General features: G+C 41.0%; 1 protein-coding gene across 1 annotated transcript in view; it reads right to left on the reverse strand.

Annotated features, from left to right (window-relative positions):
• LOC137326831 (interleukin-1 receptor accessory protein-like 1) overlaps positions 1 to 14,964 on the reverse strand; it is a 1,140,124-nt gene that overhangs the window by 290,933 nt on the left and 834,227 nt on the right. The window lies entirely within an intron of this gene.

Here is a 14,964-nt window from a genome sequence, read left to right on the forward strand (position 1 = left end):
AATGTGTTTGTAATAATTTCAAATAACTTGAATATTAAGAAGGTTGGGACACAGCAGGATAAATTTTCACCTTCACCACTTGGGCAGTAATCTGGTGGAGAGGATTGCCTGTTATAGAACCTGTCCGATTTTCATTCCATTGAAATCAATGGTTTCTAACAGTCTTCCAACATTTCTAACCTCTTCGCCTCAGCAGCCCTCAAAACTTTCCCTTCAACAAACCTGACTGCCCTCATAGCCTTTCTTCAAAAAAAACCTCCTCTCTCTGTCTCTCTCTCCACAGACATACAGGGATCACAGAACTTTCACACACAGTGGGTATGAGGTGGTTTTTCCATTACCGAGACAAGCTAATGAATTGCACATTGTTCAGTTTCTAGGGGAAACAACTTCTGTTCAGCATTCTTCTGTCTAAGTTCCTTTTTTAAAACTTGTAAGAATATACTTTGGCTGAAAAAAATACCAATGAAAAGTAACTCTTATTTTCAAATCCTTTCTGTGGAAAAATCCCATGGACATACACCTCCTTAAAATAAAATAATCTCACACTCACTTAAACAGCAAATAGAAAATATTACTAATTTTGTCATACAAATGCAAGCTAAAATGGATCAGCAGTAAATAAAATGGATGCAATTAAATTTGCTGCAGAGCTTTACAAGAAGCTACAAATCAGAATCTGCCAGTGTAAACTACAGCCAAGCAGGCAGAAGCTCAATCTGACTCAACTGTATTTATGACATGGGCTCGCTTTGTAGATTACTTTTTTTAATGATGCGTAATAAAACAAAACTCTCTGACTTCTAAGCAAATAAAACATGGCATAAAATGAAAATTTATACAGAATAGAAAGGAATATGTCATACAGAATTTCTATTTTGAATTGACTGTGTTTGCATAAAAATGGTCAGATTGATTCCATTATCAGTTTGCACACAGTTACAGTATATTTTTTCATCAGATGTCTTTTCTGTCACTCTGAACTCTAAATTAATTAGCCCTCGGGCAAGCCATTTTTCATACTGTTAAAAAAAATTTGATTTTTTAAAAAATTCACATCTTGTGTGGCAACACTTGCACTTAATATTCTGCTCAAACATTAAACTTCACAACATTCGGGAAATGGCATTATTCCTTCGCACATCTAATTTTGCTAAATTGCTAAAGTCTTTCCAATAGTCTCTGAAATAAGCAACATAACTGTGTCACTAATTAAACACTTCATAAGCTAAGGCAGAGTTCCCAATTTAACTCTGGCAAGGCCCAGATGGCTATATTTTCTTTTCAGTCAAAGTTCTTCAACAGACACACAAACATAATTGGTGGCACATTGGATTGAAACATTAGTGGGTGGAACCACAGAGTAGTAGGATGTGGATGTGTGTCCATGATACTCTGTTTATTGAGCTCCCAATTTGAGACACATCACTGGTTCAGCCAAGCATTTCCCACTCATTCTCACTTTCACTGTTTCTCTCCATCTCATTTACATGTTGCTGCATATCATTTTATCTGAAATATATACACACACATACAGTAAGCAATTTAGAATAATTACAACATGCACATCGACCAGTATACGGGACTGATCATCAGTTTTCACTCAGTCTAATTATTACAATATTTTGAAATATCACTGCCACTCTTTTTACAGAAAGGTAACGTGCGTTATGTGCAAGAAAGGAACAGGACTATTTTAATATTACATTTTCAGGGCACAATACGCTTCTCTTCCCAACTGGGACTTTGGTTTCAATCCAAACCAAATGGCTGGGACATGTCTTCTCTTTTTGCTTGCTGTAAGGGTCCTAAAATTAATGAGTTTGGGCTGTACCAACGCAGCTCCTAAGGGGAAAAATCTATAGCACAAAACTGGCATTAATTTGTACTAAACAGGCAACCTTAGTCGGAAAAGCTTTAGGGATAATTGATGTAATGGAATTGGCACACAGATCCAAAAGGGAGTGCTCCACCCAGGCATCAAGGCCCATTGTTGAGATAAAGTAGAAGTAGATTTAACCTGATCCTAGACTGTGCTAAACCTGGCCTGGCTGTGCTTAATTCTGGCACTGAAGGCAAAAGGGAGACTTTCTATTCATAGCCAACTATATATTTAGAAATGACAGACCGAGTTACATGAGGTAGTTAACTTACAAAACCCACATAACTTTTTGAGGGGGTGACTAGGCGTGTGGATGAGGGTAACGCAGTGGATGTGGTATACATGGATTTCAGTAAGGCCTTCGATAAAGTCCCCCACAGGAGACTGGTCAAGAAGGTATGAGCCCATGGAATCCAGGGTGCCTTGTCACTTTGGATACAAAACTGGCTTAGTGGCAGAAGGCAGAGGGTGATGGTCGAAGGTTGTTTTTGTGACTGGAAGCCTGTGGCCAGTGGGGTACCACAGGGATCGGTGCTGGGTCCCTTGCTGTTTGTGGTCTACATTAATGACTTGGATATGAATGTAAAAGGTATGATCAGTAAGTTCGCTGATGATACAAAGATTGGTAGGGTGGTAAATAGCGAGGAGGATAGTCTCAGTCTGCAGGACGATATAGATGGGTTGGTCAGATGGGCGGAACAGTGGCAAATGGAATTTAACCCGGAAAAGTGCAAGGTGATGCACTTTGGAGGGACTAACAAGGCAAGGGAATACACAATGAATGGGAGGACCCTAGGCAAGACAGAGGGTCAGAGGGATCTTGGTGTGCAAGTTCACAGATCCCTGAAGGCGGCGGAACAGGTAGATAAGGTGGTAAAGAAGGCATATGGGATACTTGCCTTTATTAGCCGAGGCATAGAATATAAGAGCAAGGAGGTTATGATGGAGCTGTATAAAACACTGGTTAGGCCACAGCTGGAGTACTGTGTGCAGTTCTGGTCGCCACACTACAGGACGGATGTGATCGCTTTGGAGAGGGTGCAGAGGAGATTCACCAGGATGTTACCAGGGCTGGAGCGCTTCAGCTATGAAGAGAGACTGGGAAGATTGGGTTTGTTTTCCTTGGAGCAGAGGAGGCTGAGGGGGGACATGATTGAGGTGTACAAAATTATGAGGGGCACAGATAGGATGGATACTAAGGAGCTTTTTCCCTTCGTTGAGGGTTCTATAACAAGGGGACATAGATTCAAGGTAAAAGGCGGGAGGTTTAGAGGGGATTTGAGAAAGAACTTTTTCACCCAGAGGGTGGTTGGAGTCTGGAACTCACTGTCTGAAAGGGTTGTGGAGGCAGGAACCTTCACAACATTCAAGAAGCATTTGGATGAGCACTTGAAATGCCATAGCATACAAGGCTACGGACCAAATGCTGGAATATGGGATTAGAGTAGACAGGGCTGATGGCCGGCGCGGACACGATGGGCCGAAGGGCCTCTATCCGTGCTGTATAACTCTATGACTCTATGACTCTAACCCAGGAAGACAGTCTTTTCCCTTGTACTGTTGCCAAATATCTAGACATGGACAAACCTAGTGAACTTGCTTTTACCAGACACCCTATGAAGTTGTATACTTGCTTTACCAGTAATCATAGTTCTAAAACTTGTTCCAGATTCCTGAATTCTAAGAATGGATTTTCTTCTATGTGTAAAATTATGGAGAAATTGTTTTATTAATCTATTATAGAGCATTGGCAGTTTAACAAAACAATGGATAGGAAATTCCTTGGAACTGTACTCCCAAATAAAGCCAATGAAGGACCTTATTCTGGACAGTCCTTCAATAATTTAGTTATGTTTAATCATCCTAAAATCTAACACATGATGATGTTTGCACTACTGCACTATAACAAAAAAAACACTTGGAATTTTTATTTTGCTCACATGTACCAAATCTGTCTGGAAAACAACGTCACATAGTAGATTTTTCTGGGTCTTGGTCCACATGCACTGGATCACCCAGGTGGAGGGAATATCGGAAAATCAATTGGTCCGATCACACGACTATAAAGGAACCTGCTCAATTTTCCAATATTTGCACACCTATTGAAGATGTGGCACCAGGTGATTTACAAAGCAAAAAGGAGGCAGAGGAGTGGGGAGTAGGTGAGGATGTGCTGCCTACCCAGTGGAGGCCGAGGAGAAGACTGGCCATGGCTTTGGAGTGGTGGGACCGAGACATCAGTGGTACTCACCTGAAGAGAAAAATGTTTGAGGAACGTCACACCTAAATGCAGACTCTGAGGTCCATCTCTGAGGATGTGTAACAACTGACAGCCGTGACTCTAGAATCCATAGCCCTCATTTGCGACAACATCAGGTAAAGCTTTCTCTCTGTTGCAGCAATCAATGGAGCGTGTGGCAGCTGCAACGGAATCTGCGACAACTCACCACCTCAGAAGTGACGAGGAAACACAAACTACAACTCTGGTGGCAGTCGCTGAGAGAATACCCTGCATACTGGCATTCAGGCCATGAGCAGCCAGGGTAGAGGCTGCTGTCTCTCAGGGTTTTCAGGATCTGTTAGCTGCCAGTAAGCCAGCCAGTCCGCCGATCAATGGGGATACAGATCCAGGGCCTGGAGTCGACCTGTGTGAGGCTGCTGTTTCTCACAACGGCAGTACATGCCAGGCATCTGGCCTCCCCGCCCCCCTCACAGCACTATGCAGTATAATATAGAGAAGACATCAGGCTGCCCAATCAGAAGCTCAAGAGATGTAGTCACCAGTGGTTGTCTCCCAGGAGCAAGCTGCCATGAGAGGAGGGCCAAATTAGTCCAATGAGCCTTCTGCAGCACTGAAGAGCCAGCCACTTCTTGCAATACTGGCCCTCAGTTTGGACCCAGGGGAAGCACTAGAATAAGGGAAAGAAAGGCACCCAGGGAAACATGGTGTAAGAAGAGAGCATGAGTTAATTGTAATAAAGGAGAATGTGCACTACGTCATGCTTTGTTACTCATGGAGATTATAACCATACATGAAGGGATGCACTTATTTCATGCTGTCTTATTCAGATGATTAAGATTTGGATGTTCATATAGAACCAAAGAACTTTATTGTGATGTTTTAGGATTAGTACTGGATTGAAGGGTTTATCATTTATTTGAGTGTGGGAGAAGGAGTTACGGGAGTTGTGACAAGGGTACTGTGTTAAATAGATGCAAACACTTCATTGCTAAGTTGTGCTCTGATGCCCCTTGCAGCAGTCACTAAGGGATCCTCAGGGTAACAGTCATCCTGATGCTCTCCTCCATGTACTTCTGCCTCCAAAGCAGCTAGGGTCACCTCCCCAGGAACGTCCAGGTCCAGGCCCAGGCCTTTTGAATTGCAAAGTTGTGCAGGGATACACGATCTTAAGCATTTTGCCGACTCCTTTCTGACCTATCAAAGTAGTGAAAGGGCCCTTTCAAAGTGGTCCTCTCAATGATCACTCGGGTACAGGCATGTGCCAGAACAGTGCCTGCATAAAATGGACACTGCAAAGTTGGGTCTTTGCTCTTAAAGAGGCCTCATTTATTCGCACTTGTTGCATGTAGTTGCTGTTTTCTTTCCCGAGTATGTTATATTTTCTTTGCTTTGAGCTACGGTACTGTTTTGCTGCTTTGCCACAAAGGAAATTAATCAGCTATTTAAAGCTGTACTCCATCTGCTCGCTTGGGCTGTTTCACTGGGAAAATTATTTATTATGCAGTTTTTATGGCTAGTGCTGTGGGTACCCCTCTGTAGTTGCAGGTTTTGGAGGAAGAGGAGAAGGATCAAAGGTGGCATGCCAGAGAAATGGGTCTCAGTTAGGACCCATCTTGCATAGTCACCTCTATGTACAGGGCTAGACAATCATGCCAGAATATATTGAAGATACCTGTACATGGAAACTGATTCCTGAAGGCCATCATAAAACAATCCGTGCTCATTCAAACAGGCCTCAAAGGCAATTCCCAGAAAGATATGGGTCTGTCAGTGGCTGTCAAGGTAACATCGGAAGGTAAAGGATTGGAAAAGATTCTTCCGTCCATCTAGCCAGTCCGAAAAACTAATGCCGTTTAATCTCCACTCTCTCTAATGAATATCCAATTCGCACTTAAATTTTTCTGCACCATCTGTCTCCAGTATCTCACTGGGCAGTCCATTCTACACATTCACCACCTTCACCATGAACTAGTTGAACCTCAATGGTCTGTACACCTTCCCTCTTCTAAGCATGATTCTGTTTTAGATTTTGTGGCAGTCTCAATCATATTAGGAACAAGTGTAGGCCATTTAGCCCCTCGAGCCCGTTCCACCATTCAATTAGATAATGGCTGATCTGCACCTCAATTCCATTTGCCCACTTGTGCTCCATATCTCTTTATACCCTTACCTAACAGAAATCTATCAATCTCAGATTATCAGGATTGATTTATCCATTCTCTTAAAAATCTTGAAAACTTGAATGCGCTCTTCCCTCAGACTTCTCTACAATAAACAATCTCAGACTCTTCATACCTCAGAAGCCTTAAGTAAGATATCATTTTGGTTGCCCTTTTCTACAATCCTCCAGTGCCTGGACATCCTTTCTATATTACAGCAATCAAGAATTGCACAGAGACCTCAGTTGTGTGGACGTGTCAATGCCTAGTAGAGACTCATTATCAGCTCCTGGGATTTGCGTTCACTCGCTCTGGCTATCATCTACATCCCAAGATCCGGTTAGCTTTCCTTACTGCTGCCACACTTTGTGATGTCGGAAAATCTAGGTCACTAACTCGAGATGTCAGGCAGTTTGGAGATCATTAGTTAACAGTAATATTACCCATAGATCATTTCACTTCATTTAAATCTCAATTACTTGAGGTGAAGGGCAGACTTGGGAAACATCCATTTTGCAAACCTACAACAGTACATCAGAAAAAAGTATAATTACTGAAATAGCCATCTTTGTATCACATTCAAAATGTTCGTACATAAAGCTTGTGATTTTAGAGTTAAACCCAATCAAATCTCGTAGTTGCTCCTGAAAAATGAATTCCAAGATTGGGATTAATCCTGGTAAAACCCTGAAATATCAGCGTGCTGGGGTGACTCTTACAGCCATTTTTCATTTAACACTGAGAACAGTTCATTTTCTCTCTGTATCAATGAACAGCTTGGATGGACCTACTGTCACCTGTGTTACACACAAACAGCTGAACAAAGTTTGATTCTGACAGACGCACTGAGATGGAGCTAATGATGCACGTCAAGTCCTTTAAGCTTTGTACTTTGTGAAGACAGCTCTATGCATTTATTACTTAACTTAAAATATTAGTCCTTCCAAAATTGTTTTGCTGATTAAACTCAAAATTTTCTGATATGGAATATTCTGTTTTACTTTTGGCCAGTAAAGCAGGTATTTGCTCACAACCAGATTTTACAGGAATAAATAATCTCCCCAAAATTAGGCCTAAACATATGTTCGACATTTAGCAGCTGGAATGATTTCACCTGCAATTTAGAACACCAAAGCAATAATAACACTATTCATGTGATGTCCGATAACATCATCAAAACACTACTTATGTCATTGGTTATCAATAATGTTAAAAATATTAAATCAAGATGTGCAAATCAATTAGATTTCAACATAAAATGTCCAAAGTGGGCTTCCTATCTGTTCCAGGAATCGAATCTGCTCATTAGAAGTACCCACATGAACACTGCCTCTCTTAAAACAAGCAGACAGATCGAGAGACGTACAGAAGGCAGAAAGAAAGATAAAAATAGCGAAAGAGATACAGATTCAGGAAAAACAGGTAGCAAGCAAATAATCACCAACATCTGGTGAACATCTGCAGCCCAATCACAAATAGCTATCTTGCTGGAATTCATGAATTCTCTATTTTGAAACAGTCTTGCATGTGTGTGATTGTGTAGTTGTACAAGTTAATTTGTGTTTTGGAACGTATGCTAAATGGTATTGCTTGCAAAGTCTGTTAATTTATGCAGCGTCTAATTTAATGAGAAACTCCAAATATTTGGAAATGTGCCACAATTAGAACTGGATCTCTTGGGTCCATTGACGCATCTTCCTAATGACAGAAGGAACCCTGTCTATCAGAATTAATGAATCTAATTTGTGATATCAAAATTCTAAAATGTTTGTACATCATTTATACCACTTTATGGTTTAGTCTTCTAAAATATCCTGTTATAATTAGCTAACAAAGGAACCAGCTGTAACATTATACACCTCTTTGCTAGGTTAGACTCTGCCTATGTAGGGGTGAAAATCATCTGATCGTGCTTTTATACAGCATTAAAAATTTATTTTCTGGATCACATTGCCGGTCAAGCACACTACAAAAAATGCAAGAGAAACACAAAAGAGGGTATCTGTCAATTTATTTACAAAAGGAGCTGCTGACTTTTACAAGGTACAATGTGTGAATTTCACCATCAATATATGAGTTGACAGACCCATTGGAAACATTACCAGTATCTAAGAGATAGCGTCAACTGACTATATTATATATTTGTACTAAAGGCACAGTGACGGTTCAGATCGGATTTTTCTCCAGTTTCACGTCAATATTATTACATATAAACAGTACAATCAAAGTGATGAAAGTAATATTCATAAAAATAAATATTATTTATTTTTCTATCATGTGAGATTCAGTAAGTCATTTTAAGGGTTACAAATGCTCCTCTCTCCTCCCTCCCCTTCCTAATTGTGGTACAGTTACTCTCTCCAGTCCTTCTCAACCTTGTATCTTTCTCCCCATGAGTCATATTTTGTCAGTTCTATCTGCCTTTTTGTCAGCGACTTTTTGTCCTCCCCAACATCCCCATTTTTCTCCAATTGTTTGTTTCTCTCCACCCACATGGTATGGCTTGTGCCTTTCTTCCAATCACTATTTCAATGTTTAAAATGAAACTAAGAAAGCTTGACTTGTGATACGAGCCAAGTACACGCCAGGATAGTAGGAAATATTTGTGATGCATCTTAGATAACCCATAAGCTCATGCGCGGCACATAAGTTTTGTGACAATGCGTTATTCAATATTTTATCTTGTGCTGCTCACTGTTTCCTGATATATATCCTGCATTTAGAACACTGATTACATAAGATAGAAGTTACCTCACAGATGGTTAGAACACAACGATGACAAATTGTGTGATAATGGGTGAGGCACCACAAGTGGGAGAGCAAAGTAGGCTATCAGAGGTTAAGGGGGATTAACCGTGTGCCAAAAATTAACGGTTTACATGAAATTTATGATTGAAACTTACATTTTTTCAAAAAAGATTTATTTTAATAGAAACTGTAGAGACTGATGACAGGGGATGAGACAGCAGGTCATGGAAAAGGGAAGCAGAATGGTTCGATGGCTTCCGAGACTGCATCGTTTTAAATCATTAATATTATTTTATATAAAAAGATCAAAGTGTTGAAAGTGAATATTTATTTTAAACAAAAAACAATGAAAAGGATAAATAAAAATTAATACCTGCTGCAAGGTTGGGAAAAAAATAAAATGGCGTCAGAGCTGTGAGACAAAGATCACAAATTGCTCCAAGTGACACCCAGTGGCCAGAGCATGGAAGTACAGAAAGACTCAAACCAAGCTTGGTAATAGGAAGTTGCACACTCTTGTGACTGAAAAAACATGTGGCCACAATTTGCTGTAGCAGGATATCTAACGGTGTGTGCCGTTAGTTAGACTTGCCCTTACATGTTTAGGTTTTTAAATTTTTTGCGTAGCAAGTTGCTGACAGTGTGAGCTGATAACATCGCAGCGAGGGAAACTGGGCATCTGGGACCTGAGTGAACAGGACAAGCAATGTTCATCTCCTTAACCAATCAGACTGAAGGATTGTGAAATTAACAGCGCAAGGACTGAGAAGGAAGTGTAAATTAGAGTGAGTGAATTCAATGTCCAATCCAGTACAGAAAGTGAAATAAAGGGAGGGAAAGAAAGATTGGATTAGGAAAGAGAGAAAAAAAGAGACAGAAAGGAAAAGTTAAAAAAAACTTTAATTTTACATTTTTGAAATCTCCAACAAATAATTCCTGAATGAACGCGACTCCACGCTTGTAATAGTTAATTTTCAGTGCCAGAGAGGTTGACTGACAGTAATTAACAATTAACACATCGTTAAAAGTAGGAGAAATGCTACAACAGCAGGGAAAATGGTAGAATCTATTATTAAAGACGTAGGAATAGGGCACTTAGAAAATCATAATGTGATTCGGCAGAGTCAAGATGGTTTTATGAAAGGGAAATAGTGTTCGACAAATCCATTAGAGTTTTTTGAGGGTGTAACTAGCATTGTAGATAAGGGGGAACCAGTAGATGTAGTATATTTGGATTTTAAAAAGGCATTTGATAAGGTGCCACACAAGTGGTTGTTACACAAGATTAGGGTTCATGGGATTGGGGGTAATATATTAGCATGGATTGAGCATTGGTTAACAGTCAGAAAACAGAGAGTAAGAATAAATGGGTCATTTTCGGGTTGGCAGGTTGTAACTAGTGGGGTGCCGCAATGATCAGTGCTTGGGCCTCAGCTGTTTACAATATTTATCAATGACTTAGATGAGGGGACCGAGTGTAATGTATCCAAGTTTGTTGATGATACAAAGCTGGGTGGGAAAGTAAGCTGTGAGGAGGATGCAAAAAGGTTACAAAGGGATATAAATAGGTTAAGTGAGTGGGCGAGAAGGTGGCAGATGGAGTATAACATGGGGAAATGTGAAATTATCCACTTTGGTAGGAAGAATAGAAAAACAAAATATTTTTTAAAAGAGACTAAGAAATGTTGGTTGACAGAGGGATTTGGGTGTCCTTGACACAAATCACAGAAAGTTAACATGCAGGAACAGCAAGCTTAGGAAGGCAAATGGTATGTTAGGCTTTATTGAAAAGGGTTGGAGTATTAGAGTAAGGAGGTCTTGTTGCAATTATATAAAGCTCTGGTGAGACCACACCTGAAGTACCATGTACAGTTTTGGTCTCCTTATCTAAGGAAGGATATAGTTGCCTTGGAGGGGGTGCAACGAAGATTCACTGGATTGATTCCTGGAATGAGAGGGTTGACCTATGAAGAGAGATTGAGTAGAATGGGCCTATATACTCTGAAGTTTAGGAGAATGTGAGGGATCTCATCGAAAGGTATAAAATTCTTCGAGGGCTTGACAGGGTAGATGCTGAGAGGTTGTTTCCCCTGATTGGAGAGTCTAGAACAGGGGGTCATAGTCTCAAGATAAGGGGGTGGCCATTTAAGACCGAGATGAGGAAAATTTCTTCACTCAGTGGGTTGTGAATCTTTGGAACTCGCCACCCCATAGGGCTGTGGATGCTCAGTCGTTGAGTATATTCAAGACTGAGATCGATGGATATTTGGACACTCAGGGAATCAAGGCATATGGGGATAGGGCGGGACAGTGGAATTGAGGCAGTTCATCAGCCGTGATCTTATTGAGTGGCGGAGCAGGCTCGAGGGGCCTAGTCCTGCTCCTATTTCTTATGTTCTTACGTTCTTAAAAGGTTACTTAGACTGAAATAACAAGACTTAACTGTGGCACGTTTAGTTCGTATCTACTAAGGAAATACAGCGACCTCACGCCGTTCAATGCATTTCAATGGTGAGGCAGACAGCAAAATGCCGTTTTCATGAAGCTAATGGTGGAGTGGCGCAACTTGGACAGCAACTTTTGGATATTCCCATTTAACCGTGCATCTGCCCCTCGCCTGAAGTTGCTGTACCCATTTGCGCATAAATAATGGCTCGCGCCATTAGCCTCACTGTTATTTTGATAGTAAATTCTGGCCTATGATAAAGGGTCGAGTGCTCTAAATGGGAAGACCCTATATTTATACTACCTACAGGTGCCACAGGCAATTACAAATGTAATAGGGATGTGGACATAATTATCATTAGAAACTCCATAAGGAATGCTTACAGGTGCCAGGACAAAGCAATGTTAGAAATGCACTAGTAAAACCCTGTGGTGTTGTGCACAGTAAGTTAAAGAATATGGTTTCTCTCTTACCTGTCTCTGCTGCCTTTGTGTTACAGTTTCTCACTCTCTTTCTCTATCCTGATTCTCTTCCTTTCTCTTCTCTTTTGCATCTCTCACCTTAAGTCATTTTGTTTCTTTCTCTGTCCTCTTCTGCTTTTCTCTTTGTCTTTTTCTTTTCTTCTTTCCTTTCAGGTGGCAGGCGGCGGGAAATGCAACCACCGACAATTGCAGGCAGAATTTGCGGTGGGAGTCGTGGGGAAAACAGTTCCCATAATATATGGGATTTCCCCACCTCTCCATCACCATTTCTAGCCTGTTCACAACAATCCTCTTCAGCTGTGACCTCTTCTGACCCTATAATCGAGGCTCTGTCTGGTAGGCCTCACACCTGCTCCACATCCCTCACCACAGTTTCTGTCCACAATAGAGCCTTCACCTGTGGCTACCCCCACCCCACCCGGTCTACCGTTTAAAACCAGGAAACTGGTGAAGATAAGACAGCACATAGGGGAGGTGGGGAGGGAGCGTGTAGGGCAGAGGATGGGATGAGAGATGACAGTGAGAGTGTTTAAGCCAGTGGGGAGTCCAGGATGATGGGAGGGGGAGCGAGGGGGGCAGTGGTCAGTGAGAGCCTGGGCCAATAACACCTTGGATTCTGAATGGGGAAGGGGGAAAGGAGGCGCAGCAGCCTGTGTGACTCAGAGCTCTTGCAGGGAAGGGAGTAGAGTAGCTGATGGGGCTTGGGCAGCAGTGTAGATGCAGCCATTGGAGGCTCAGGATCCTGGCAGTGGTAAGGGGGAGGTGTAGTCACTAGTGACAGTTTGTGGTCTTGGGTGAAGGGAGGGATTCAGCAACCAATTGATTCCCTGCACAGCTTTCCTGCTTTGCAAAGACCTGTATTGTTAAACAGCAAAATTTTACTGTTTCTCTTCTGTTTCTTATTTCTCTGTGTTACTTACTTAGGGCATCAGAACATCGATTGCTTGCTACTGGGTATGGTACTGTAGCGGTTATGTTACTGGACTAATAATCCACCATGGCAGTTTGTGAATTTGAACTCAGTTTTTTTAAAAAAACAAAATAAATTTGGAATAAAAAACTAGTATCAGTAAAAAGTCATCATGAAGCTTTCAGGTTGTCGTAAAAACCCATGTGGTTCACTAATGTCCTTTAGGGAAGGAAACCTGCCGTCCTTACTCGGTCTGGCCTATATGTGACTCCAGTCCCACAGCAATGTGGTTGACTCTTAACTGCCCACCTAAATGGTCTAGCAAGCCACTCATATCAAGGACAACGAGGGATGGGCAACAAATGCTGGCCTTGCCAGCAACGTAGAATTAATGGGAAATGAGGCAACTGAGAACAGGTTCTGTCAGCTCCTGTGTGAATCCAACTCACTGTGATATCACTTTCAGTTCAGAAACACCTTGCTTTCCTTTTGGCTAGATTAATCCTAGCTAGAAGAGAGGACTGGTTAAAAAAATAATCATATAATAAAAAGGAAAGTTCACAGAATAATTTGCTTTATTCATGGACTGGAATTACTCCTGAATTTCAGGATGAAATGTACATAAGGAACTTTCAAGTAAATTTTTATTGCCAATTTATAAACAGGTTTTTTGGGTGTTTGTCAGTTTTTATTTTTAAGCATCAAAAACAGGGAGAAAAATCAGGGGTAAAAATTGGAGCCCATAAAACAAGGTAAATTCAGAGAAATACTCTAAAAATCAGTTTGTATTTTTAACATCACTAAAATGCAATATTAAAGGGTATAAATGTGGTCAAATGTAAGTTTCCATGATCACAAAATACCATCAAGCTATTTTAACAATGGGGCGGAAATTGCTTTTAAAATAACAGTGAGCCTAACAGTGCTCACCGTTATTAGTGGCAAAATCAAAGAGCAAGTTCCAGCAAATGCACATGCACAGATAAACGCGGAAATACGGAACTTGCTCTTCCTGGTTCGCCGATGATCTGACAGCTTCGCCTTAAAAAGGGATATCGCCGGCTGCAAACAATGGAATCAATGGACCAGCATCAACTTGCTCTCCTGCCCAGCTGGAAACGAACTAATCTCGCCACAAAACAGGTACGCTCAGGTATATCAGGTCTAAACTAAGTTTTAACAGTGTGGTAAGTCTTAATGACGGCCAAACAATCTCTTTGGCACTGAAATTTAAATTTTAAAAATGTGGAGTGTCATTCATTGCGAATTTAATAGTTGTTGGACATTTAAAAAAAAAAAAAAAATTTTTATTTTTTGACTTTTTCTTTCTGTCTCTTTTATTTGTCTTTTAAATTGATATTTCTTACCCTCTGTTTATTTTGCTGTCTCTAACTGTTTTTACAATGATTTTACTGTTGTAGCTTTCACTTCAAGAATTTGACTCTTTGCGGCTTGTCAACGATGCTGCAATCCGATCGGTCAAGGGGAGAGAATGATACTCTCCTCAGCTACATAGGTCCTGGGTTCAAGGGAGTTAACACTGGACTTTTTCAGGTTCACATTAGAGGAAGTTCTCACAGTTTGTGGGCGAGTATGGAGCAGCAAGCACTGTTCATTCAATGCTCGGAGCAATTTCTGGCCTAATAACAGATTTATAGACAAAAGCAAAATACCATGGATATTGGAAATCTGAAATATAAACAGGAAATGCTGGGAATACTCAGCAGTATTTATAGTATTTGTGAAGGGACCTAGCACTGTAAAGTATTAACCACTAAACTGTATGCTTGGAGTAGCTGTTACAGATTCAGATCTGCCCGAGATACCTTCTTGAGTTGGGGGCATTAGTCACTCTCATCAGTGGTCTGAATGTCTGACTTTTATGGGAGTTGACGCACACTGCCCTTTATCTAATGTACAATAGTGTGACCCCGGGATGTAACAGTAGCAACACCTTGCAATCTGGAATGGGTACTTGTGTTTCTCATGTGTATATCTCTTCAATCTCTCTGAAGGCAGACTGGGTGAACACTAGGTGAGGCGAGGCTTTGAAATGAATTGTTCCACTGCTTCATTTCACAGCAGATGAGCATAC

This window comes from Heptranchias perlo, chromosome 11, assembly GCF_035084215.1.
Source record: "Heptranchias perlo isolate sHepPer1 chromosome 11, sHepPer1.hap1, whole genome shotgun sequence".
Taxonomy (NCBI): Eukaryota; Metazoa; Chordata; class Chondrichthyes; order Hexanchiformes; family Hexanchidae; genus Heptranchias; species Heptranchias perlo.